The 27,816-nt window shown below is 44.2% G+C and overlaps 1 protein-coding gene across 3 annotated transcripts in view; it reads right to left on the bottom strand.

Annotated features, from left to right (window-relative positions):
* AMPD3 (adenosine monophosphate deaminase 3) overlaps nt 1-27,816 on the bottom strand; it is a 137,476-nt gene that overhangs the window by 40,416 nt on the left and 69,244 nt on the right. The window contains exon 1 of one of the 3 annotated variants that reach the window (XM_061201449.1): nt 1,592-1,665. The exons of 1 other annotated variant lie outside the window; for it this stretch is intronic. The gene's annotated coding sequence lies outside the window, so the exon portion shown is untranslated. Of the gene's footprint in view, nt 1-1,210; nt 1,423-1,591; nt 1,666-27,816 lie in introns of those variants that run through there. One more of the 3 variants, XM_061201447.1, reaches the window with a different exon arrangement.

Genomic DNA, 27,816 nt, shown 5'->3' with positions numbered 1-27,816 from the left:
CTGCCTGGCCCTATGGCTTGACTACCACTCAACACTGATGCTTCACAGCCAGGGGAGGAATTTGTCCCATGAGGGTTCCAGCTGCAGCCAACTCCCCCCTAAAGATGGCCAAATGTTGGTCACCACATCCAGGGGGATAGCCAACAAGGGCTCAGGACCATGCTGGAATTCCTACTAGTGCTTCCAGCTTTCTTCACTCAGCTCCTTTGCTAATATGTCATCACCAAGCTTCCAGCCACATAAGGACCTAACAGTTAGTGTAAGTGACACTCTAGTTAGCAAGCCTCTCCTACTCCAGGGCCTCTCAAAACTCACCCCAGAGGCCTCTGCCAGCCAAGTCAAGCAGTTCCACTGGCAAAGCAGCTACCAGGAAGTTCAAGGGCACAGAGCAGACTGCCAGATGCAGTACACCTACTTCCCTTGCCAGGAAAGAGCCAAAGACGTAAGGATGAAGGCCTCCAATGACCCCATCACTCTGCCATCCTGTCCATCCCCCTGCCTCCAGGTGGAAGTCCTCAGCCCTTGGTATCTGGCCAGTCCTCAAGCACTAGAAAGTGGTCCGGGCGCTTAAGTGGCGGCAAGTCCCGGGTCCCGTAATTTCTCTAAACCTTTCGAATCCAGTGTCGGTCGCCAGGGAGCCGAGATGTGGCGGGCTCACCTGAGGCCTCTGGAGTCCAGGCCACCGCAGGGACTGGGACAGGAGCACAGGCCAGGGCCCAGGCAGGGGACGAGCCCGGGATCGGAGCCGCCGCCTTAGCGGGCAGGGAAGCCCAGGGCCGAGATTCCGACCCCGGGGCGCTCGACTCCCTCTGTGGGCTGCCGGGGGCCGCGAGCCGTGGGCCCAAGGTCAACAGCGCAGCGTCGCGCGCACTCACCGGCTTCGGGGGACAGGGCCATGCAGTGGGTCGAAGGGGGCGGCCCGCAGTCTGGAGCGCAGGTGGCGGCGCGGGGCAGGGCGCACAGCAAGCGCCGCAGAGGGGCTGCCCCGCCCTGCCGCCGGCCCGCGGAGCCCGGGCCAGGCCTCACCCCACGGCGGGCGCTGGGCGGGAGCCGGCGGTGCGCCCCGCGGCAGGGGCGGGGGCCGGCGGTCCCAGGGCACGGTTCTGCGGCGCGCCAGCCCGGAGCTCCCGGGCCGCCGGGCGGGAGGAAAAGGGCCGCTTCCGCAGGGGAGAATCCCGGGGGTCTCGCACCGCCCCAGCCGGTGACCTACCTGGGCGCGGAGCAGAGGAGGGGCGAGGAGCCAGCGGCAGAGGGGCGCGGGCCGAGCCGCCGCCGGGGAGGTCTGCCCTGTCCGCCGCCCACCCACCCGGCCGGGCCGCCGCTACCTGAAGCGCAGGGCCGCGCGGCCAACAGGAAAGGAAACTTGAGAGCGCCCGGGGCGCGGCTGCCGCCGCCCTGTCCCTCGGCCGGAAGCGCGCCCGCCGCAGCCGGGGGTCAGGTCCAGCCCGGCTCCTCGGACCTCGCCTCCGCGGTCACCCCCGGGCCCCAAAGCGCTCCTCACGATGTTCGGATCTTCCCAAACCTCCCCCCACTGCCGGGACTTGTCCCAAGGAGAGATTCTGGGGTCAGCGCCCCCAAACAGGTGACTTACTCCCTGGAGCTGAACTGACACTCTCTTCTCCAACCCTGTGCTCTGGCTTACACACCCGCCCCTCCAAGTCCGGACTGACATCTTAGTTGCCGAAGCCAGTGGGTGCTTTGTAGCCTCCCCGAGTCGCTTCTCCCCAGCCTTTGAACCTGCTGAGCACACCTTCCTTCCTGCAACCCTTGGAGTACAGTTTCCAGAGTCGGCGCCTGCAACCACCACCCCTTTCTCTCTCCAGATTTTCTACACACCTTAATGACTGCAGCTTCTCAGCCTCCAGGGCCTGGCTTTTCACTGTGGTGGTGTTCTCTGGGGTTCCACCGCTGGGCTGCCTGCCCCTTCTGGGGATCTCACCCACTCCCATGTTAAAACCTCCTGCCTGCTAATGACTCTGGAATCTCCTCGCCAGCCCAGAATGCTCCAGAGCTGCAGAGGGCATATCCAACCAACTGGACACATCTCCACTAGAGGTTCCTAGGCCCGATGAAATGTGTCCAAACTCAAACTCCTAGTTTCCTTCCAGGAACGTGCCAGAACCTGCTCCTGTTGCTGTGTTTCTGTAACCAAGCAGGACCCTATAAGGCCTTCTAGGGCCAGCCTCCCCCCACCCTCACTGTCCTCCACCTGCCTCTTGTTTGTAGAAAAACTTGAGCATCCTAGGCCTTTCCTGAGTTCCAAATTTAATCAGAGAAGTGAGAAAATGCAGAAGCAAAGGAAAACAGTCAAGTAAGACAAAAATAATAATAGTTTAGCTATAAAACAAAGTCAAGGACCTTTAGTTCCTCTTCGAGGGCTACAGATAATATTCTGAGCCAAATGCTTGAGCTGTTTTGCAGATACTGAAACCTCCATCAGGTGCAAGGCATTAACTGCATGCTGATCAACAAGCACATAGGCCCCAGACAATTGGAACCAGAAGGTTGATGATGTTGACTCCCAATTATCTCACCACCCATCAGAAGGATGTCCAGGAACTGATCACCCACCCTGTTACCCTCTCCCTGTCTTTAAAAACCCTTCCCTGAAATCCATCGAGGAGTTCCGGGTCTTTTGAGCTTTAGCCGCCAGTACTCCTTGCTTGGCCTTGCAACAAATGCTGCACTTTCCTTCACCACAACCCGGTGTCAGTAGTTTGTCAAGTGGACCCAAATTTCATTAGGTAACATTTCCAGCCTTCTGGTTGACAGCACCACCACCCACTCCCCCAAGCCACACTTGAGAGCTATCCTCGACTCCTCCCTTTTATATCTCACACCAGTTAGTCACCAAGAGGGAAACGAAACTATTCATTAGTGTCCTGATGGTGCCAACTGCTTTCACATTGTCTCATTCGTGCACCAAGTTTTATTCCTTCTATGTCCTAGCCTGATATTTACAATTTATTTGTAAGTTATATGCACATGTAACTATATAAATACATTATGTATTATAAGGCACGCTAAAAGTCATTACAGGATTTGGTAAAGATGAAACAATAATCTTAAATTATTTCAATTTTAATGAATGGTACATTAGACCTTTTTCCCTTCACTTTAAAGTTATTAGCAAAAATCTGTTTGAGAGCAACATGATTAAAAATGATTTCAATCTTAGTTTAATATTTTATGACACTAGAAAGTATGCTTTTAAGTTCAGTTAATGTCAATACTTAGTCCTAATGGCTGTTAATTGCAAAACAAAACCAAAAACCTCACCAAGATAAATACACCCAAATAAAAAAGTTCTGGGTCTTCCCTGGCGGCCCAGTGGTGAAGACTTCGCCTTCCAATGCAAGGGGGTGTTGGTTCCATCCCAGGTGTGGGAGCTAAGATCCCACATGCCTCCAGGCCAAAAAACCAAAACATAAAACAGAAGCAATATTGTAACAAATTCATAAAGACTTTAAAAATGATCCACATTAAAAAAAAAAGTTCTTTCACTACACCTATTAAATCACAATTCTCACTGCTTAAATCCCATCTACCAATTTTGCAAATGTGAAATTCCCCCAGAAAACTCTTCTTTGTCCATGAAGCCCACATTCCCAATGATGTTTTTGTTATCAAGCAAAGGTTCACTGCCTGATGTGCATAGGAGCCAATAATATGGCACTGATTTTGAGGGAGAAAAAGCTTTATTGCGAGGTTGACCAGCAAGGAGACAGGAAGCAAAGCTCTCAAATCTGTCTCCTTGATCCAGGGTTGGGGTGAAATTTAAGAGTTTAGGGGAATTTCAAACTTGGAAGCTGATTGGCTAGTCTTGAATCAGAACATATAAACTACTCATGCTACTGGAAGCCAGATTTTCCTTATTGAAGGACTTCCCCCTTTGCTTTGTTAAGAGTTCCAGTGGCAACCTTTTGATTCTTTGAGTTCTGTAGACTGAAGATTCTCGGTTGGGGGTCATCCTGAAGAGATGGCTCCCATCTTGCACTGCTGTTTCTGTAAAATAACTCAAGGTTTGATTAATCAACCTATTTACGGAGGCAAAACCAGTTTAAGCTGGGGCTGTTTCAACAACCTATTTAAGGAGGCAAAACCAGTTTAAGCTGCTCAGTGTTTTATGAGCTGTTTCATTTTCATCAGTTGTTCCTGCAGATATTTTTAACAATGGGATTTTTTTTAACTCCAGAAACTCTTTATTTGGAAAAATGTAATATAGGTTTAAAAAGTGTACTTCTTAATTTTGAAGACAGTGGCTATGACAGTCTATATAGTTGAAACTGACACACTTCATTTTGGCATTAAAATCACATGATAATGGAAACAGTTACAGCATCAATTTTCAAAGTGCTTTCCCCATAACATGATTATTTTAAAGCACAGTTACATTCATTGCTAAAATATCACCTATACCTGAAGGGATACCTTGTGTGACTCATATGGAGTCCCTGCCTGCCCCCAACCCCAGTTTTGTATTCCAGTCTGGGTAGCCACTGCATTGGTGTTTACTCTTACACATAAAAACCACAGCATGGGGCTTCCCTGGTGGCGCAGTGGTTGAGAATCTGCCTGCCAATGCAGGGGACACGGGTTCGAGCCCTGGTCTGGGAAGATCCCACATGCCGCGGAACAGCTGGGCCCGTGAGCCACAATTACTGAGCCTGCACGTCTGGAGCCTGTGCTCCGCAACAAGAGAGGCCGCGATAGTGAGAGGCCCGCGCACCGCGATGAAGAGTGGCCCCCGCTTGCCACAACTAGAGAAAGCCCTTGCACAGAAACGAAGACCCAACACAGCCATTAATTAATTAATTAATTAAAAAAAAAAAACTAGCTGTTTATCCTCAAGCAACCACTCTCTTTAAAAAAAAAAAAAGAAAAAACTACAGTATGTTATACTAGATATATCATTCACCTTATAAACACATCTTTTCTTTAGTAGATCACAAGAAGTATTTCTTTATGAATGCCATCACTGAAAAGACTTAAAGTAAAACATATTAGCAACTGGCATCCAACCATAAGCCAACTTCCACAACACATAATATGTTCTAAACCGTTTTTCCAAATCTTCGACGATGTTTTCTGTGTGTCTTTCAACAGAATGCATTTTTATGTGTTGCCATCTTCTCTCTGTACCAATTCAGTCACTTTAATCATGGCAAATAGAACAATGGGTTTTTTCCAATATATTGACTGACATTTTGCCTTTTACTATTAAATAAAAGAGATTTTACTCAAAAGAGATTTCTAAACATGTTTATTACATTTAATAATAGTTCACAAAAATACACAACTAAGTATCGCATGACTTGGAAAAATATCATAGAGATTTGTCTTCATGCTCTGGGTGTGTAGAATGTACGTATCTTGCTGATCATGATGGCATATTTATATAATTATTAGCTAATACCTCAAAGTGCAATATCCCCCTAGGCTGGTTGTTAACTATAGTGATGTAAATCCGTATTTTGAGTGGTCTTTTTTTATACATTTGAACTTTTTTCTGGTAGACTTCTGTATCAGAGATATCATCATAATGGATCTCATATGAATAGCAGGAAATTGTTAGCTCTGCCATTTTTCTGAGTTTGCTTTTGCTTGCACTATCCATATTACAGTGTCCCTTCCAAGACCCCCACAGATACTAAAATCCATGGATACTCAAGTCCCTTATATAAAATGGCATAGTATCTGCATATAACCTATGTACATCCTCCTGTATACTTTAAATCATCTCTAGATTACTTATAATACCTAATACAATATATAAATAAATACTATGTAAATAGTTGCCAGGCACACTGCAAATTCAAGTTCTGCTTTTTGGAACTTTCTGGAATTTAAAAATATATATATTTTCCATCCTCAGTTGGTTGAATCTGCAGATGCAGAACCCATGGATACAGAGGGCCAACTGTGTTTTCAATCTATGGATTTCTTTGCAGGAATCGTTTCAAGCTACTTGTCCCTTTTGTGAGAATTAGTTAAATGTTAGTTAGATGATATAATCTGTCTACCACCTGGGCTACAAGTAATTCGTAATACCTTGTGATCCACTTGAAGGTAACTGGAACAGTGAGGGTGCCACTGTCACCCCTCCCCTATGTAGTAGAATCCCCTCTCTTCCCTGAGGACACTTCTTCTATGACACATGACATGGACACCTGACAAAAATGTCGAGTAAGGGTGACTTAATCCATACAGTAAATATTGGTAAATTTATTTTTACACTAAAACATAAATACAAACATACCTCATTTTATTGTGCTCCGCTCTATTGCACTTAGCAAATATTGTGTTTTTGACAAATTGAAGGTTTGCGGCAACCTTGCATCGAGCAAGTCGGTGAGAACACCAACTAGTAGCAGCCAACACAACCGTCCCCCACCCCACTCCCATCCCCCAGCAGCACCACCAGTCTCTTCTCCATGCTTCTGCCACCAGGGGCAGACATCCTGAGTCCTTGCTCCTCCTCTCCTCCAATCTGCCCTTCCCTCCAATCATTCAGACCTGAACGCTTTGGAGAGCCCTGGGCCCAGAGCTGTGGGTTACCTCCACGGGTGCTCTGACACTGGCGGATGGGGATTATTTGAGCATTTTCGGAAGCCCAGAGGTGTTTGGGGTCTGCGCTTCGTCCCCCCAACCACTACTAACACCCTCCTCTGGGTAATTGTTCCACAACACACACACGCACATCCAAGATGGGCATGGCAGCCTCCATATAACCAATTCATCTGTCTCCTTTCACTGTCTCCTGAACTACAGAAGCCAAAAATCTCACCCAGGAGGCAATAAGAAGGGGGTTCTGCTTCTGAGAGTGTTTTAGCAGAGTCTCAGCAAATACATTCAATTTTCAAACCAAAGTGCCCCCGGGCCTTCTGCTAACTGAGTGAACTGAAATCATAGCATATGGTCTGGAAACGGTGCAAAAATAGGTCCAGGAGTATGTAGTGGCTGGAAAATGAGTGCTCCGGGCATGGAAGGACATTGCGGCCCCCACTGATGCTGTAGCATACAGCCTTCGCCCCACCTGCCTCCCCACTCCAGCTGGAGGTTCAATTCCCGCCCCCCCAGGAATTTTTTTTTTTTTTGGTGCACCACACGCCGGATGTCGTTCCCTGACCAGAGATTGAACCCAGGCCGTGGCAGTGAAAGCCCAGAATCCTAACCACTAGGCCACCAGGGAACTCCCTCCTCCCCTACAATTTTTAACTCCTGTGTGGTCAATCATCCCTAAGCAAGCTGGAGTCTGACAGCAGGTCCCCTTACAGTTAACAGCCGGTTCCTTCTTTCTGAAATGGGTTTCTAGAAAGGAGAGAGACAAACCCGAGCACTTTGAAAATTAGCGTGAGTGCGAGCTAGCCCCTAGACCCAGAGCACGTGCACTCAGGATTGGAAATGGAGCTGTTGTGACAGGAAGTGGGGAGATGTCTTGTCCCCATGCCCGGGCCCGGAGTGGGGCTGGTGTGGAGTCTTGGGGTGCCTGGGGACCTTGGGCTTAGAGTCCCCCAGTCACTCCTCTCTGGACTGGAGTGAAGAGGGTCAATGAGTGGGGATTTGAGGCTTGGGGCCCACAGCACATGACCACAGAACACCCCCTCAGTAGTCAGGGGGATGTTCCCCAGGACACACCTGTCTGCTTGTGGGCACACGGTCTCTGTATTTAAATTGAAGTCTGGGAATTAGCAACCCCCTTCCCCATCTAAGAATGGCCTGTTGTCTCTGCCTTCCCTTCAGGACTCTGCACAAGATAATGCTTGGCTGTAGCTCCAGCTCACCCCCAGCTCATTCCCAGAACTTGAATTTGTGTGGTTTTCATACTCTCCAAACTCTACCATCAGCCTAACCATTATACCATCAGCCTAACCATTATACCATCTGGTGAGACTCTGCGGTTGGACTCCTATAGATGGGAATCACAGCCTCAAACACCTTGCACATTTAACTCATTGTCTGAATGCCCCAAATCATCTGCCCATAACTCCCTTAATCTCTTCCTCTATACTTTGAAATTCAGGTGTCAATTTCTAGCATGACTATAGCCCTCCAGAATTACTTGGGAAGGGGGAGAAGGAGGTGGGTAGAGTAGAGCCTCACATGAGGCAGTGACCTCTGTCTCCTGGAGATGCAGTCTTCTCCCATTGCCACCTACACACACACACACACACACAGGCACACACACACACACAGGCACACACACATTCCCCTTAGGCCATACTCATTCCCAAGATCCCTCCTGGCTGCAGCTTCTAGCACTCCCAGTCCCAGGCCATCCTCTTCCCAATCCCTGAATCCCTGATTCAGAACGGCCCACCCAACCATTTAATGAACAATAAGGTCAAAGGCTGAACCAAAAGCAAGAGCCTGTAGCTGTCCTATCCCACAGTGTCTGCTTCCCAGTTGAGAGTCAGACTCCAGAAGGCTGACCACCATCAGTGTGACAGTACCATCAACACCCAATCCATCCTCAGCTCTGTGGATTCTACCAGGGACATCTGGAGGAATGGGAGCAGCTTAAATTGTATCCAAGAGAAGCACAGGCATTTTTCCAGTTCCTGAATTTCTATTATTTAAGAATGAGCCTAACTATGATCTCACGGAGGATAATGACACCTCTGGGTGAGGGAGGAGGACTCTGCATAAGATTTTGATTTGGGAAATCAGAAATCAGAAAATTGTGATGATTGCACAACATTGTGAATGTAATTGATGCCACTGAATTGTACACGTAGAATTGTTCATGTTACAATAGCAAATTTTATGTTTTATATGTTTTACTACAATAAAAAATTGTTAAAAGAACCAAAAATATTGAATTTTTAAAAAAACTGTTATTTCACAACTCCACTGTTTCTTTGCACCATTAACTGTGAAAAGGCCCAGGGCAAATGGCTCTTTATCAACTATCCGACTATCCCCAAACCTTCAGGCAAAGTGGTTTCAGAGGTGCCCTGAGGGAACAAAGAAGGAAGAGTCATGTTCCATGCTGGAAAGACCCAGGAAAGAAAGGAGAGTGGCTGTCAGAGGAGAGGGGATCCGCACATAACAAGGAATGAGAACCCAAAGGTCACTATGAAGCAGAAGCTCCACCCAGAAAGCCTCAGAAATCTTGGAGAGAACACTGGATGAGCCCCAAACAGTTCAGGGTGGGCAAAAGTCCCTATGGCTCATGATTTGTCTAAAGGGTGAGTCTCTAAGAGAAACAAAGCAGTTGGAAGTCACTGATATCTATCACCTGTCAACTGTTCCCAAAAGGTAAGCCCCAGTCCTTGACCCATCTGCATAGTTCGTCTACAATTACATTCCAGACAATCCCCACTTGAGCCAGATCAACTTCCAGTGACATATGGCAAAGTTCAGATCCTTTCTAAATAAACATTGCAAAAGCTTGTGGTTTATCAATAACTGAGTATTCTCAAATGTATTATTTGGAATTAGATTCAGCTGAGGATAACAGAGACCTAAAATAACAATGAGATAAATAAGAGAAATATTTTTTTCTCTTTCTTTCTGTAAATAGTCCAGAGTTGGGAATTATGGGCACTTCATAAATCCTCTGACTCTTTCCAGCCACCACCCTACCTGCCCTCAAGTGTGCTCTCATCCTTGTGGGAATTAACAGTCCCCCTTCCTTTGCTAAGAAAAGCCTACAGATAGATCTTCAGCCATTACTTCCATGTTTCATGAAGCAAGAGGGAGGAAGGACCATATAGTGGTTCTATTTTTCATCTTTTGAGGAACCTCCATACTATTTTTACAGCAAATGCACCATTTTGCATTACCACCAACAGTGTATACAAGGGTTCTAATTTTTCCACATCCTTACAACACCCATTGTCTTCTGTTTTCTTGATAATAGCTATCCTAACAGGTAGGAAGTAATATCTCACTGTGGTTTTTATTTGCATTTCCCTGATGGTTAATGATGTTGAGCATATTTTCATTTACCTGTTGGCCATCTGTCTGTCTTCTTCAAAGAAATGTTGATTCAAGTGTCTGGCCGATTTTTAAATGGGGTTATTAGTTTTTTGCTATTGAGTTGTATTACCATATGATCCAGCAACCTCACTTCTGCATAGTTATCCAAAAGAATTGAAATCAGGTTCTCAAAGAGATATTAGCACTCCACATTCACTGCAGCACTATTCACAATAGCCAAGATGAAGATGCAACCTAAATGTCCATTGATGGATGAATGGACAAAGAGAATGTGGTATGTCCATACAATAAAGAATATTCAGCCTTAAGAAAGAAAGAAATCCTGCAATATGTGACAACACGGATGAATCTTAGGACATGATGCTAAGTGAAATATGCCAGTCACTGAAAGACAATTACTGCATCGATTCCACTTATATGATTCTTTTCCATTATAGGTTATTACAAGATATTGAATACAGTGCCCTGTGCTATACAATAGGTCCCAAATGTCTTTTAATGAAACCACCATATCATATTTCCACTTATCTCGCGTTGGCCACACTGAGCAGTTCTGTAACATCCAAATATAACTCCCATAGATTTTGTGATTAACTTGATTACACCAGGCCTAAAATCTCACATCAAAGAAAGCAGGGAAAAATACAACACTGTGCAGTTTAGATATCCTCGCCACCTTAGAACTTCTCCAAGTTGGTGTCAGTGCACCATGATATTTGCATAATCATAGCAACCACTCCGAGATCCAAGGATCTAAGTTAAGGATAAACCTTTTGGCAATTTCAGGGAAATCAAAGGAGTTGTCTTTCGTGCTGTGAGGGCAGGACTCTATCTGACTGAAGGATTCTATCTGACTACCCTTCCTCATGAAGTCCTAATGTCAGCAGTTACCATGCTGGTATCTGGCGTTACATGCTCCCACCCTGCTACTGTGGTGTCAGAAAGAGGTCTTTTCACAGAGCAATGCAGGGAATATAGGCCCAAGATTAGCAGAACTATATACTGTGGTTCACCTGCTCTTCTTTTTTTAACATCTTTATTGGAGTATAATTGCTTTACAATGGCGTGTTAGTTTCTGCTGTATAACAAAGTGAATCAGCTATACATATACATATATCCCCAAATCCCTTCCCTCTTGCATCTCCCTCCCACCCTCCCTATCCCACCCCTCTAGGTGGTCACAAAACACCGAGCTGATCTCCCTGTGCTATGCAGCTGCTTCCCACTAGCTATCTATTTTACTTTTGGTAATGTATATATGTCTATGCCACTCTCTCACTTCGTCCCAGCTTACCCCTCCCCCTCCCCGTGTCCTCAAGTTCATTCTCTACGTCTGCGTCTTTATTGGTTCACCTGCTCTTACTTGGGAAGCCAATCTTGACATGCTCTAAAAGTCCTTTAGGCAGTCATCCATGAAATATCTATTGAGTATCTAGCAGGTGTCAGGCTCTAGGTCCTAGAGCAACAACGGTCAGCAGAACACTTCTTGCCTTCATGGAGGTTACAGCTATTTAGCAAGACAGGACATTAATCAAATGACCGCCTGAACACATAACTTCAACAGTGATAGTGCTGGAAAGAAAAGTACAAGAGCTGTAACAGAGCACAACAAGAAAAACTGACCTCCTTCCAGGTTCCACACCTGGGAAACAGCATGTGCAAAGGCCCTGGGAGAATTTAGGGGAAAAATACCTGAGTCATTTTCCCCCATTTTATTTCTGTCACATATGCATGATTGGAAATTCTGTAAAGATTACACAATAAAAGCTCCATTTCCAATGTGTATAAATCTCTTATTTTACTAAAGGAAGTATCACATGGCCTGGGTAAATAAAACCAGATTTAGTGCTCCAGGGTGGTGATGTTTTCAAATTAACTTTTCCAAATTCTGTCACTTTTCCAGCATTTATTAAATTTATAATAAACCTGTTTTTAAATTCCTCATGCCCACCCTCCCCAACCACTCATGTTTTCTGGATGTTTCCAGTTCTCTCTCAAACATTCCTTCCATGTGAGTATATCCTGGAAGTCAGTGGGGAAGAATGTCCTCCCATACTGTTTTGTAAGCATCTTTGTTCCTTCTGCCAAAGCTGTACGGGGGCCCGACCCCGTGCCGGCACTCCAGGGCCAGGTCCCACCCCTCCCACCCTACTCCTGCTTCAGTGGGCTCTAGCTTTAATCACTCATTCCCCCCCAGGGTCTGGACTTCTGCTCAGCCCTTCTCCAGAGAGCAAGTGGAATAAGATCTGGGTGATATTAATGGTCCTGCTTCCTAATACCACCACCCCACCCACTGCTTCAAATCAGATCTGTCTGATCTCTACCCATCCCAATGAGTTAGGCATAAATGCATTGCCAAATTCCATTCCTACCAGGGATCTCTGGAGTACGTCAATGAAGTTACACTCTCTGTCCTTGTCTTTTGTCCTTTCCCCTCCTGCAGGCATCTACTATTTAAAGCCCTGCCCCCATCCTCCATCTCCAGAGCTGGTCCAGAGGGCCTCCCCAGAGCCATCGACAGAATGGCTTCTATATCAGTAGGGTCCCAGAAGCAAACAGATGCTACCTTCATATTAGGATAATTGATTTAATAGATAATTTAATAGAGGGACTATTAACAAAGATGTGGCAAGGGTGTAGGGAACCATGAGGATTTGTATGATACTCAAGGGCAGGTAGCATCAGGGTGTCACCCTCCCTGGGCCTGAAGAGGGAAGGCGAGAGAGCATCTGCACTGATTCCATGGCAGGCTTCCAATAAAGCCAGATTCCAAGTCATCTTACTTGTCTCGTATTACCTGGCCCTTTGGTCCTGGTAGGCCCTTTTCCTCACAGCTCTAGCCTACATCTCCAGACCCCTCCCTAAGCCCCATGCAGAGGTTACTCTTCAGCATAGGGTTTTCCTGTCTCTAACCTGGCCCACAGGCCTTCCTATGAACCCAGTGGATGCAGGCACCTGGCTGAGTCCACCTGCCCCTCTAGCTTCTCTCTCTTCCTCAGTTGAGGATCTGAGAACAGTGCTAAGAGTCACCACCTTGGCCCTCTGACCTCTGGCCTCTTTGTTAGCTGGTGACTGGTACCCAATCAGGCTGAACATTGAAGTCATGGCCAATTTTTGTGGCAGCTTGATGTGGTGGTCTTGCAACCCTCCTTTTCCAGACCAACATAGTTTGGTCCACTCATGGCTCAGGCAGCTGTATCCAATCCTTTTCCAGGATTATCTACCATGAGAAGGAAGGATCCCTCCCACCATCCCCTCCCTGTCCTCCATGGGTCACTATTACAGAGAACACAAAGCAAGGTGGCCCAAAACTCCCACAGAAATCAGTGAAGCAACCCTGTTTTTATTCACTTTCCATTATAGCCCCTCCCTCTGAGGGTGGTCAGGGCAACATGAGCAATGTGCACAGGCTCGACCCTCTCCCAACAGGTTCCTAGATCCTTCTGAGAGCAGACTGCTGCCTCACCCCCTCCCCACAACTGCTCCAGACACACCCAGATGCATCTAACCTGGGAGTCCTGATTCCCAGCACACCAGGCTGTCCCACCAGGACCATGGCTCGGTTACAGTTTGATGAGGGACAGCTCTGTCCAAGCAGTCACTCATGGACTTTCCGAATATTCTTCTTTCTGTTCAACTGTCAGAAGCTGAAGTCATGCAGCCCACTGTGTAAAATGCTCTCTGTCCAGTGGATGGGATTTCAGGCGGACAAGTTAACTTCAATTAATTTGTCCTTCTTTACACCCTGGGATTGATAATTGTGTTTTTAAATAGGAAAAAAATGCAAATGTAAAAAGATGCTTACCAAAATCATATAGTAATGTAGTAAATGCTTATGATAGAACACTAAGTTATAAAAGTACAACACAAAGCATGATTTCAACTATGTGAAAAATAAAAGGAGTGAAATAAAATAAATAAAAACCCAAGCATAGAAAAAAACAAAGTGGCAGGAAAATTTTTTTAAATACAACTCTAGGCTCTGGGAAAAAACCTCTTAGCTCGGAAGGCCCACCCTGATTCTCCTAACAGGCTGCCCACAGCCCCATTTCTGCCCCAGACTTCTGGGTGTGCTTTGGTCAGTAGAGAAGACACCATGACTAGGAATTTGATTTTATCCTAGGTAAGGAAAAGCTATATGTAAAAACTGGAGAGTTTTGAGGTGCTTTAGAATAGGAGGGATGGGAAGAAGAGAGAATACGAACTGTGAGGGAAGAGCTTAAATAGAGAAGAGAACTCAAAAACCTGGCTATGGGGCAGGGCCAAACCAAAAAGAGAAACAAAGAAACATTTCCTATGGGATGAAGAGGAAGGCATATTCAATGTAAAGTTGTTTCCTATTGTGTGCTATGCTGTAATACCCCTCCATTACCCCCACATATTCAGTAAAAACCTCTTATAACAACAATCTCATAATATTGATATTTGAGTAAATAAAGGAGAAGAGGTCTTCTGCAATATGGACCAATACAGGAGCTGATGTAAGACAGGCCCTCTTATATTAGCCACGATAAGTTAGGCTATGGCAACCTATTCAAAACAAACAAACAAAACTCAGTAGTTCAACACATTAAAGTTATGTTTCTTGCTCATATCACAAGCCAATGCAGGTCAGGCAGCTCTCCTGCATGGCTTTCCTCCAAACAGTGACTCAGAAATTCACACAGTTTCCATCCTGCACTTTCACCATCTAAGAGTCTTGCACTACTTGATGAGTGGGAGAAGGGAGGTAGTGTGGTCAATAACACTACTGAAGCTGTAGCTAGAAGAAACCTATACCATTAAATGTATATATTAAGGGACTTCCCTGGTGGCGCAGTGCTTAAGAATCTGCCTGCCAATGCAGCGGACACAGATTCGAGCCCTCATCTGGGAAGATCCCACATGCCGCGGAGCAACTAGGCCCGTGTGCCACAACTACTGAGCCTGTGCTCTAGAGCCCACAAGCCACAACTACTGAGCCCACGTGCCACAACTACTGAAGCCCACGTGCCACAGCTACTGAAGGCTGTGCACCTAGAGCCTGTGCTCCACAACAAAAGAAGCCACCGCAATGAGAAGCCCACGCACCGCAACAAAGAGTAGCCCCCGCTCGCCGCAACTAGAGAAAGCCCATGCACAGCAATGAAGACCCCACACAGCCAAAAATAAATAAAATTAATTAATTAATTTTTTAAAATGTATATATTAAAACATAAGAAAAGTTGAACACCAGTGATCTAAGTGTCCAAATCAAAAACTTTTAGAGAAAAACCCAGCATATTAAACACCCCCCCAACAAATAGAAGGGAAAAATAAAGATAAGAGCAAAAATCAACGAAATAGAGAAAAAGACATGCAATAGAGAAAATCAGCAGTCAAAAGTGTATTCTTTGAATAGACTAATACAATTAATAAATGCCTGGCAAGGCAGATCTAGAGAGAAAAAAAAAAACGAGAGAGAGAGAGAGAATACAAATACCAAAATCAGGCATAAAAAATGGGATATCACTACAGAACTTACATACATTTAAAGGACATTAATCATTAGAGAAATGCAAATCAAAACTACAATGAGATATCATCTCACACCGGTCAGAATGGCCATGATCAAAATATCTAGAAACAATAAATGCTGGAGAGGGTGTGGAGAAAAGGGAACACTCTTGCACTGTTGGTGGGAATGTAAATTAATACAGCCACTATGGAGAACAGTATGGAGGTTCCTTAAAAAACTAAAAATAGAACTACCATACGACCCAGCAATCCCACTACTGGGCATATACCCTGAGAAAACCATAATTCAAAAAGAGTCATGTACCAAAATGTTCATTGCAGCTCTATTTACAATAGCCAGGACGTGGAAGCAACCTAAGTGTCCATCATTGGATGAATGGATAAAGAAGATGTGGCACATATATACAATGGAATATTACTCAGCCATAAAAAGAAATGAAATGGAGGTATTTGTAGTGAGGTGGATGGAGTTAGAGTCTGTCATACAGAGTGAAGTAAGTCAGAAAGAGAAAAACAAATACAGTATGCTAACACATATATATGGAATCCAAGGAAAAAAAAAAAAAAAAGGTCATGAAGAACCTAGTGGCAAGACGGGAATAAAGACACAGACCTACTGGAGAATGGACTTGAGGATATGGGGAGGGGGAGGGGTAAGATGTGACAGGGTGAGAGAGTGGCATGGACATATATACACTACCAAATGTAAAATAGATAGCTAGTGGGAAGCAGCCACATAGCACAGGGAGATCAGCTCGGTGCTTTGTGACCACCTAGAGGGGTGGGATAGGGAGGGTGGGAGGGAGGGAGACAGAAGAGGGAAGAGATATGGGAACATATGTATATGTATAACTGATTCACTTTGTTATAAAGCAGAAACTAACACATCATTGTAAAGCAATTATACTCCAATAAAGATGTTTAAAAAAAAAAAAAGGACAATGAGAGGCTATTATAAGCAACTTGATGCCAATAAATTGGCATTCTATATGTGCATATTTATGCCAATAAATTGGAAATTTTAGGTGAAATATTCAAGTTTGTTAAAATACAATTTACTGGGCTTCCCTGGTGGCGCAGTGGTTAAGAATCCGCCTGCCAATGCAGGGGACATGAGTTCAAGCCCTGGTCCAGGAAGATCCCACATGCCGCGGAGCAACTAACTCCACGCTCCGCAACTACTGAGCCTGCGTGCGCTCTAGAGCCCGCGAGCTACCACTACTGAAGCCTGCGTGCCTAGAGCCCGTGCTTTGCAACAAGAGAAGCCACCGCAGTGAGAAGTCCGTGCACCAAAACGAAGAGTAGCCCCCGCTCACTGCAACTAGAGAAAGCCCGTGTGCAGCAACGAAGACCCAACGCAGCCAAAAATAAATAAATAAAATAAATAAATTTATTAAAAAAAAAATACAATTTACCAAAATTGCCACAAGAAGAAATAGAAAATACCAATAGTCTTATAGCTATCAAGGAAATTGAATCTGGCATCAAAACTCTTCCACAAAGAAAACTGCAAGCCCAAATGGAGTCACAAAAATTTAAGGTATAAATAATACTGATCTAAACAGATGCATCCAGAGAATAGAAGAGGAGAAACATCCAAACTCATTTGGTAAGTCTTGCAAAACCTTGATACCTTGATATCAGAGAGACATTACAAGAAAGAAAAATTACTGCCCAACGTCGTAGGCTGAAAAATTCAGAGGAGCACATGGCAAGCCTATGTGGTAAACAAATAACAATCTCCACCACAGTGTCCTCTTCTGGTCATTAGATATCCCTTTGTTCCCTTCCTTCCACAAATAGAACATCTTCAACTGCTCTTCATGGAAAACAATCCAAAATCCAATCTGTCATTGCATTTCTCAGTCCTCTCTGTCAGGAACAAACGTGACTTCTTTTAGACTGTGAACTAAAAGGGCAAGTTGTCTGTCTCATACCCATGCCAACATACAAATATGCAGTGATGCAACAGGAAGAGGATAACTTCACTTAACACTCCCATTCGGAAAGGAGAAGACTGAGAGACCCACAGGGGTCACTGTTCCACAGCTACACTGGTATGACACTGCTGAATACACTGGTATTGCAATGCTGAAGTACCAACGGGCAGACATTAGAATGGCTGCCTAGCCAGGGGTAGGAATTCTCCCCTTCACTGTTCTTTGTGATCCTAGGCACCACCATCTGAGAGGCTTCCTCTTGGACCCTTACTCTCTTTGGCCACATTTAAAGAGGGCACTGGAGAGAATGTTTTCTTAGGGGTTGTGCAACTTCCTGCACAGTTTTAAGGCTTAATTAAAGGACTCAAACTTTTTACACAGGCTTGTGGTTTCTTTTACAATACAGTTTCCTCAAAAATAACTTTCTAACCTATTTGCATCGAGACCATTCCATGTGCCAATATTCACACTCAGTGTTCCTTTTGTAAGACACAGTTTTCAAGTTTGCTTTATTCTTTTGCCTTCTTGCCCCCGCATACTCTCTTTCAGTGTGACAGTGATTTCCTTGAACCTAGCTGGAACAAAGGAACACAACTTTAATCAGGTATTTTCCATGATTCACTTTAACCAGCTGAGATATTTCCTTGGGCCTTTGTCACGCAAAGCCTTTTAAATTCCCATCTCTTACTATCTCGGAACTAGAAGCAGTCAGCTTTTCTAACTCTGCAGGCCTCAATATTCTGGACTTTGTCTATTCCATTTAATTTAATTGGCAAAACAGCCAATCCTAGGCTTTTTTATTTTAAGTTGAGATATAATTGTTATACCATAATACTCACCCTTTTAAGATGTACAATTCAGTGTTTTTTCCTATACTCACAAAGCTGTGCAACCATTACCACTGTCTAATTTCAGAATATTTTCATCACCCAAAAAGAAACCTTGTAACCATTAGCAGTCATTCCCCATTTCCCATTCCCTCTATCCCCTAGATTCATCTGTTTTCTGACTCTATAGATCTGCTTATTCTAGGTATTTCAGATAAATGGAATATGTGGTCTTTTGTGTCTGGTTTCTTTCACTTAGCATAATGTTTTCAAGGTTCATCCACACTGTAATATGAGAGTAATATGAGTTCATCCACACTGTAATATGAATCAGTACTTCATTTCTTTTTATGGCGGAATAATATTCCATTGTGTAGATACACTATACAGTAAGTCCCCTACATATGAACCTTCAAGTTGCGAACTTTCAAAGATGTGAACATGCATCTGGTTCCAGCAAGGAACCAGAACCTGTGCCATCAACGTCAGGCGTGAGTGAAACTGCAGCTTGCCCTCCATCTCCTATTGCTGACGATCCTTCAGCTCTACCATCTCCCACCTCCTCTCCCTCCTCCAGTCAGTAACTCTTCTTGCCTGTTCACTCGATGCCGGTCCCTGTATGCCAGCTGTTGTACTATACTACTGTACTTTTCAAGGTACTGTACTGTAAGATTAAAAATATTTTACTTTTTGTTTGTTTGTTTTTTATGTATTATTTGTGTGAAAAGTATTATAAACCTATTACATTACAATACTATATAGTTGATTGTGTTAGTTGGGTACCTAGGCTAACTTTGTTGGACTTACGAACAACTTGGACTTAACGAATGTGCTCTCAGAATGGAACTTGTTCATATGTAAGGGACTTACTGTATTTTGCTTATTCATCTGTTTATGAACATGTGGACTGTTTCCACTTTGGAACTATTATGAATAACGCTGCCAAGAACATTTGTGTACAAGTGTTTGTGTGGATGTATGTTTTCATTTCTCTCGGATAGATATCTAGGGGTGGAATTTGTGGGTCATATAGGAACTCTACGTTTAAGATTTTGAGGAACTGTCAAACTCTTTTCCAGAAAGGCCATCCCATATGACATTCTCACCAGCAATGTATGAGGGTTTCAATTTCTCCATATTCTCACCATCACTTGTCAGTGTCTCTATTTGACTATAGCCAGCTTAGTGGGTGGGCAGTTGTATCTCACAGTTTACTTTGCATTTCCCTAATGACTAATGATGTTGAACATCTTTTCATGTGTTTATTGGCCATTTGTATATCTTATGTGGAGAAATGTCGATCAGATTCTTTGCCCAGTTTTTTCTTTTTCTTTTTTTTTTTTGGCCATGCGGTGTGGCATGTGGGATCTTAGTTCCCCAACCAGGGATGGAACCCTTGCCCCTGCAGTGGAAGCGCAGAGTCTTAACCACTGGACCACCAGCGAAGTCCCCATTTTTTTCATTTTCATTCATCTCAAAGTATTTTCTAATTTCCCTTGGGATTTCTTCTTTGATCCGTTGATTATTCAGAAGAAATATGTTTAATTTCAACATGTTTGTGAATTTCCTTCTGTTATGGCTTTCAAATTTCGTTCTGCTGTGGTTGGGGAACATACATTATTACAAACTTTTAAAATTTATTGAGATTTGTTTTATGGCTTGATACATGGTTCATCCTAGAGAATGTTCCATGTGTACTTGAGAAGAATGTATATTCTGCTGTTGTTGAGTGCAGAGTTCTATTTCTCTGTTAGGTCTAGTCTGTTTATATTGTTGTTCAAGTCTCTACTTCCTTGTTGATTATCTGTCTCTCCTTTATTATCTGTCTGTTCTATCCATTATTGAAAGTAGGGTTCTGAAGTCTCCAACTATTATTGTAAAACTCTATTTCTCTCTTCAATTCTCATTTTTCACTTCATGTATTTGGGGCTCTTTTGTTAGATGCATAGATTTATCATTTTATATCTGCTTGTTGGATTGATTCTTTTATAACAATAAAAGAATTAAAATGTTCTTCTTTGTTTCTAGTAACAATTTTTGTCTTAAAGAGTACTTTGTCTGATATTAATATAGCCATTCCAGCTTTCTTTTGGTTACTATTTGCATGGTATATCTTTTTCCATCCTTTTACTTTCAATCTATTTCTGTCTTTGAATCTAATATGTGTCTCTTGTAGACAGCATATAGTTGGGTCATGGATGTTTGTTAGTTTGTCTGTTTGTTTGATTTTTACTCATTCTGCCAGTCTCTGGCCAATTCTATTCTGAGCTCATCTTTTTTCTTGTAATACCTTGACAACTGCAGCCAACAGTAGTCAACATACATTACTCATGTTCTGTTTTTCAATCTCTTCTCCTAGAAATGTCATATAAATAAACATGGATTCTGCCTCCCAAGTTAGATCGATTTTTTTTTTAAAGATTTCCTTCAATTATTTTTATTTATTTATTTATTTATTTTAGTTTTTGGCCACACCCCACGGCATGTGGGATCTTAGCTCCTTGACCAGGGATCGAACCTGCACCTCCCTCATTGGAAGTCAGAGTCTTAACCACTGGACTGTCGGGGAAATCCCTAGATCAATTATTGATGTTTCAGCATTAAAGCAGTGAGAGGGACTTCCCTGGTTGTCCAGTGGCTAAGACTGCGCGCTCCCAATGCAGGGGCCAGGGTTTGATCCCTGGTCAGGGAACTAGATCCCACATGCCGCACCTAAGAGTTCACATGCCGCAACTAAAGATCCCGCATGCTGCAACTAAAGATCCCACATGCTGCAACCAAAAAAAAGATCTCTCATGCCACAACTAAAGATCTCACATGCCACAACGAAGGTCCTGCACGTGGCAACAAAGATCCCGCCTGCCACAACTAAGACCTGGTGCAGCCAGATGGATAGATAGATAGCTAGATAGACAGATAGCTAGATAGACAGATATTAAAAATAAATAAATAAAGCAGTGAGATATTTCCAGTCTCCAACATTAGTTTTCCGCTCAGCATGCCACCAGACCATTAAGCTGTTAGAGCAGTGCCCTACTTAGAGGTACCAATATCTCTATGAGTAAGAAATTTATATTAGAGTACAATAAGCTGTACTGTGGTAATAAATAAACCCAAAACTCTAAGCGGTCTAACCCAACAAAGGTTTATTTCTCACTTATGTCACTATCCAATGCAGGTCAGGCAGCTGTTCTGCATTGCCCTCTCCACGCAGTAACAAGTTCCTTACAAATGGCAATTTAGTCATCTCAGAGTTCTTAACTTCTAGAACCATAGACAGGAAAGAGAGAGTGGCTGATAGCGCAGGGGGTTTATTGCCAGGCTTGAAAATGGTATATATCACTCCTGCCTACACCTAATGGGCCAGACTTAGTCACATGTCTCTAACTCAGCTGCAATAGAGATGGAAACTTTACATGAATACATTGATATTTGGTGATCACTAACAGTCTGCACCATACTCCTATTCCCTATATATATTAAAGTTTCACCTCTGAAGTGGAGGAAGATGGTTAAAGTTCACTATTTTATGAATACAGGGCATCCAGAACAGGAGGAGTCATCATGGCTAAGTGCTGTGGGCTCTGGAGCCAGGCTGTCTGGGTTCAAATCTTGGATCCACTACTTAATAATAATTCTATCGCCTTACAGCTCCATACTTCACCCCTATAAATTTCAGTTCCTCATCTTAAAGTGGGGATTAAATAGTACCTAGCTAGCTCCTAGGCTTATTGTCAATATGAAATGAGACAATTCATGTAAAAACAGCATATCACAGTATATCATAGATGTTACCTATTATTAAATAGGTTAAAGAGCTATAAAATAATGGGAAAGGAAACCATACAGTGAATATTATTGCCATTAATGATATTTTCCTCTGCATGCCTGATTAGAAATGTGTTTGTCTGGGGAGCTCCTAGCAGTGGCAGGAAAGTGTAAGGCCAGACAGACAAGGTGCTGATGGGACTATTTATGTGAGAGGAATGGGCATCTGATAATGGTATCAGCTCTCACAAGTACATGGTCCAAGCCTGAGAATGATCCCCTGAGTACTTAGAGAGGAGGAGAGGCTTAATTGGAGTGCAATTTAAATTTTGATCACACTCCTACCCACAGGAGAGTGGAGCTGCTTGCATGGTGTCAAGAGGCTTGGACTCTACTTTGACTGCCTCTGATATTCCAAAGCATACAGCCCTGCAAAGCCCAGGAGGACGGGCTTTCCTGCTTGAAGGAAACCAGCAAGTGTACGTCTATCAGCACCACCGAGGGGGCGAGGGGGCTGGACTATGAGCTCTTGTTGCTGCTGCAGCTAAGAGGTGATGCTGCAAGGGGACCAGAGAGATAAAGTCCTCACCTGAGCTGCGTGTGGTGTGTCCAGTGTTTGAATCCAGAGTCTTCATCTGAGAGCACAGTGGTTAAAAGCACAGGTTCTGGAGTCAGACTGACTGAGTTCAAACCCTAACTCTGACCCTGAATTAACTGTGTGAATCTAAACCTGTCACTAACTCCTCCAAACCTGAGAGCCTTCATCCATGAGCTGAAATTTATATTATTGCATTGGCTGTCTTCTATTTGCCCCTCCATATCCACTCTCCACTCTTCTCTACACAGAAGAGTAGAGAAGTCTTGGGAGGCTGGGCTATAAGAACCGCATCAAGGGGGACTTCCCTGGTGGCGCAGTGGTTAAGAATCCATCTGCCAGTGCAGGGGACACGGGTTCAAGCCCTGGTCTGGGAAGATCCTACATGTCGCAGAGCAACTAAGCCCGTGCGCCACAACTACTGAGCCTGCGCTCTAGGGCCCGCGAGCCACAACTACTGAGCCCGCGAGCCACAACTACTGAAGCCCGTACGCCTAGAGCCTGTGCTCCACAACAAGAGAAGCCACTGCAATGAGAAGCCTGTGCACTGCATTGAAGAGTAGCCCCCGCTCGCCGCAACTAGAGAAAGCCCACACACAACAATGAAAACCCAACGCAGCCAAAAATAAATAAATAAATAAAAATTTTAAAAAGAACTGTATCAAGGGACTCCTTTGCTCTCTGGCTCTGGTTGTGCCCAAGAAATGGGCAGGTGGGAGGAGAGTGAAATCTTGATATTTATTTCCCTAGATCCCACACTGCTGGGTTGCTGAGAGTTGGTTGTGACCTTCTCCCCAAAACCACAGCTACTTTTCAGGCAGCTTTCTCCCTACAGCTTTCTCCACAGGTTTCAAAACCACTACTTCCTCCTTCCTCTTCAGGCCTGGCACGGAACAGCTTCCCACTGTCACGAGCCCCAGGATACTCTAACATACTTTGCTGCTTTCCTTAAACTCTTCCCTCTTAATCCCCTTATTAATGCACTTCAATGACCCACTTTTGAGTGCCAGGACCTTGACTGATACAACTATTTGCTTGCAGTAGATACCCTTTGGGTGGCTAACTGGTTCACAGTGATTCCCTTTCTCTGAGAACAGCCCTGATACAAAGGCAAGGGGCCCCAGTGGCCGTGCCTGTAATGCAAGTCCCTTCAACCTGATTGGCCCAAGGATGGATACCTGACCCAATCAGATTCTCCCTCAAAGGAATGTGGTATTTGGAACAAAGAGATAGCAGGGGCTAGCAGCCAATAGGACTGCCCAGATTTATCCCCCAAACCCACGTTCTAAGGAACCTACAAAAGTAGGCAAGCGTGGGTTTCTACCCTTTCAAATTTTGACTGTTCAACTCTGTTTCCTATCCCATGAGATACCCTATTATCCTTTCAGTACATTTCTTCTTTACTTAGCTAGCCAGAGTTGGTTTCTGCTACTTACAGTTTAGAGAACCTCAATAAACACGGCATCTCATTGGACTTTTATGGGATAATATATGTAGGGTATTTAGCACAGTGCTTGTGTATGGTAAGCTCTCAATAATTTGTAGCATTTATCATCTACAAAAGTGGAGCTAATAAGAGAATGAGTAAACAAGCCCCAGACTAGGAAAAAATGTTTGGAAAAGATACATCTGATAAAGGACTGTCATCCAAACCACACAAAGAACTCTTAAAACTCAACAATAAGAAAATGAACCAATTAAAAAATGAGCAAAAGACCCTAACAGACACCTAACCAGAGAAGATATACAGATGGCAAATAAGCATATGAAAAGATGTTCAACATCATATGTCATTAGGGAAATACAAATTAAAACGACAATGAGATACCACTACATGCCTATTAGAATGGCCAAAATTCAGAATACTGACAACACTAAATGCTGATGAGGTTGTGGAGCAACAGGAACTCTAATTCACTGCTGATGAGAATGCAAAACTGTATAGCCACTTTGGAAGACAGTTTGCAAATTCTTACAAAATTAAACACACTCTTACCACACAACCCAACAATTGTGCTCCTTGGTATTTTCCCACGTGATCTGAAAACATGTCCACACAGAAACCTGCGTACAAATGTTTATAGCGGCTTTATTCATAAATGCCAAAACTTGGAAGCAACCAAGATGTCCTTCAGTAGCCTACTGGACAAATAAACTGTGGTACATCCAGACAATAGAATATTATTCAGCTCTAAAAAGAAATGAGCTTTCAAGCCATAAAAAGAATGGAAGAAATAAAGGCACATGGACCCTGGGTGATTATGATGTGTCAGTGTAGTTTCGGCAAAAGAAAATAGAAAGAGGTATGGACGTGAGACAATACATGTGACTATACTAAGGTACTCTTTTGACCATATGTCACTGAACAAATGTGAGGACTATTAATTACCAAAAGGGTGCTCTCAGGGGGGTAATGTAAATGTGTAGCCCATGCATGCAGTCATGAAATGGTTAAACACCAAAACCCCAGTGGCTGCAGATGGAAGATGCTTAATGGTAGGAGACCAGAGGGTGGGAATCAATGACTGGGCAGTAACGAGCCTTTGGCAGTCAGCATCCACCCTTAACAACAGCCCGTGCTGATGGCCTGGCCCAGTGTGAGGCACAGAAGGAAGCTGACAGAGACGCTAAGATGCATCTAGATCCTGCTCTTCAACTGGATGAGGCTGGCAGAAGCTCCCTGGAGGGATCTGAACCAGGGAACTTTGGAAGCAAGGCTGGAAAGAGAGCTTTTAGCCAGGTGGCAGTAACAGAGTAGAGCCAGCAGCATGGACCAAATGTCAGGTAGAAAAGGTAAAGTGAGGCCAAAGATGAAAAATGCCAGATTGAGAACAGGAGGGATCAGGAGAAAGCCAGAACACAGTATGCGGGGCTGTCAGGGAAGGTTCAGATCCAAAGTTGTAAACCAGAGGGCATTAGGAGCCTGCTTTTTTTTTTTCAATTGCGGTATAGTTGATACATAACATTTTATAAGTTTCAGGTATACAACATAGTGATTCACAATTTTTAAAGGTTATATTCCATTTACAGTTATTATAAAATATTGGCTATATTCCCTGTGGTGTACAGTATATCCTTGTAGTTTATTTATTCTGTAGACAGTAGTTTGTACCTCTTAATCCTCTACCCCTATCCTGCTCCTCCCCCTTCTCTCTCCCCACTGGTAATCACTAGTTTGTCCTTTATACCTATGAGTCTATTTTTTTGTTCTATTCACTGGTTTGTTTTCTTTTTTAGATTCCACATATAAGTGATATCATACTGTATTTGTCTTCCTCTGTCTGACTTATTTCACTAAGCATAATACCCTCCAAGTCTATCCATGTTGTTGCAAGTGGCAAAATTTCATTCTTTGTTATGATTGAGTAATATTCCATTGTATATATACACCACATCTTCTTTATCCATTCATCTGTTGATGGGACATTAGGTTGCTTCCATATCTTGGCTGCAGTAAATAATGCTGCTATGAACATTGGGGTGCATAGATCTTTTTGAATTAGTGTTTTCACTTTTTTTTTTTTAGATAAATATAGGGGACTGTTTTCATGTCATGTTGACTCCGTGGCCCAAAGGCTGTCACTGGAATCTTAAGAAGTCCATGCAGAGCCAGACACACTGGATGAAATTATACCTCCTCAAAAGCATAGTCACTGAAGACTTGCTTCTTTACTGTGAACTTTGAGCAACTGCTGGTGGAAAGGCTGGGAATTTTCCACTCTTGACACTAAATCCCTGTTTCAGAAAGTAAATCATTTCAGGGTAGATAACGCTGTATGCAGACAACTTGAGACAAAGATGAGGATTAAGAACTAAAACCAGGGGCTTCCCTGGTGGCGCAGTGGTTAAGAATCTGCCTGCCAATGCAGGGGACATGGGTTCGAGCCCTGGTCCGGGAAGATCCCACATGCCGCGGAGCAACTAAGCCCGTGCGCCACAACTACTGAGCCTGCACTCTAGAGTCCGCGAGCCACAACTACTGAGCCCGTGTGCTACAACTACTGAAGCCCGTGCACCTAGAGCCCGTGCTCCACAACAAGAGAAGCCAGCACAATGAGAAGCCCGCGCACCGCAACGAAGAGTAGCCCTCGCTCGCCGCAACTAGAGAAAACCCGTGCACAGCAACGAAGACCCAAGGCAACCAAAAATAAATAAATAATTTTTTTTTAAAAAAGGAACTAAAACCGGGGTAAGACAACAAAAGGAGAGGATGCTAACAGAATCAGGACAGAGATGACTCCTCAGGCACAGCTGCTGTTGTCATAGTCCCCTAGTGAAGAGGAATGAGCGTCAATGACTGAAGAACTCTTCATCTTCTGTGTGGTTTCCTGTGTATATCCGTTTGCTTCAGTCCACTTCCATAGTTCTCATCCCCCAGTGTCAGCTCAGCCACTGTCTTTCTAGAGTTCCAAGGAAAGCCATTCACTGGCTTTGGTGATAAGACACCTGCCATTATAGAAAGACACCTTGGCCTGGTGGCTTCCAACAGGCAGTCACTGCGTAAATCCTGGTGCCCAGATTGGGCAGACCCGGTAACAGCTCTCCCTGCCTCCCCAACCCACATCCTTAGAAACTCATAGAACAAGCCAGAACGTAAGAGAACAAGGCCTGAACAGGCCTCATCACAATGTGGGTGTGCCACTTATTACACAAGCACCTGAGTTAATTAAGAAGCAAGATCTGGACTAAGAACTGGGTCAGACATAAAGGGGCCCAAGAAACAACAAGTACACAGATCACTGAGACATGACCAAGGAACTTGCCAGCAGCTGTGCTTCTAAGACAATAAGAATGTGTTGCTGGGAGGTGCCCAGTCTTGCAAGTTGACTCAGCATACTTCTTCCCTGAATCACTGACGGGAGTGCGGTCACAGCCCCAGGACTGCAGGCAAGGCGGGAGGGGTGGGGGAGCTCTGCAAAGCCCCCTTGGGCAGCTGCTGCTCCCCAGCTCACCTTAGGGTAGAGCCTGCCCTGGGCTATGGGCATCAGAAGAGGGGGCAGAGTTTCCAAAAGCTTGGTCCACCGCTTCCCTAGTTCTGTAAAAATTCTGCCGGAGCGCTGTGACCACCCTAGAGCCTCAAGTCACTCACAGAGGAAATGTGCTCAGGCGCCGGGCTTCCCACTTTGCCTTCTTCAAAAGGTGAACATTTTCTCTCTCCCTCTTTTTTTATAAATATATTTGTTGCTATTTTTATGTTTGTTTTTTTCCCCAAATCAAAACCTTTAATAACCACACAGCAACACAA

The sequence above is a fragment of the Eubalaena glacialis genome, chromosome 10, assembly GCF_028564815.1.
Source record: "Eubalaena glacialis isolate mEubGla1 chromosome 10, mEubGla1.1.hap2.+ XY, whole genome shotgun sequence".
Taxonomy (NCBI): domain Eukaryota; kingdom Metazoa; phylum Chordata; class Mammalia; order Artiodactyla; family Balaenidae; genus Eubalaena; species Eubalaena glacialis.
The sequence above is the reverse complement of the archived record's forward strand: the minus strand, read 5'-3'. Positions and strand labels throughout refer to the sequence as shown.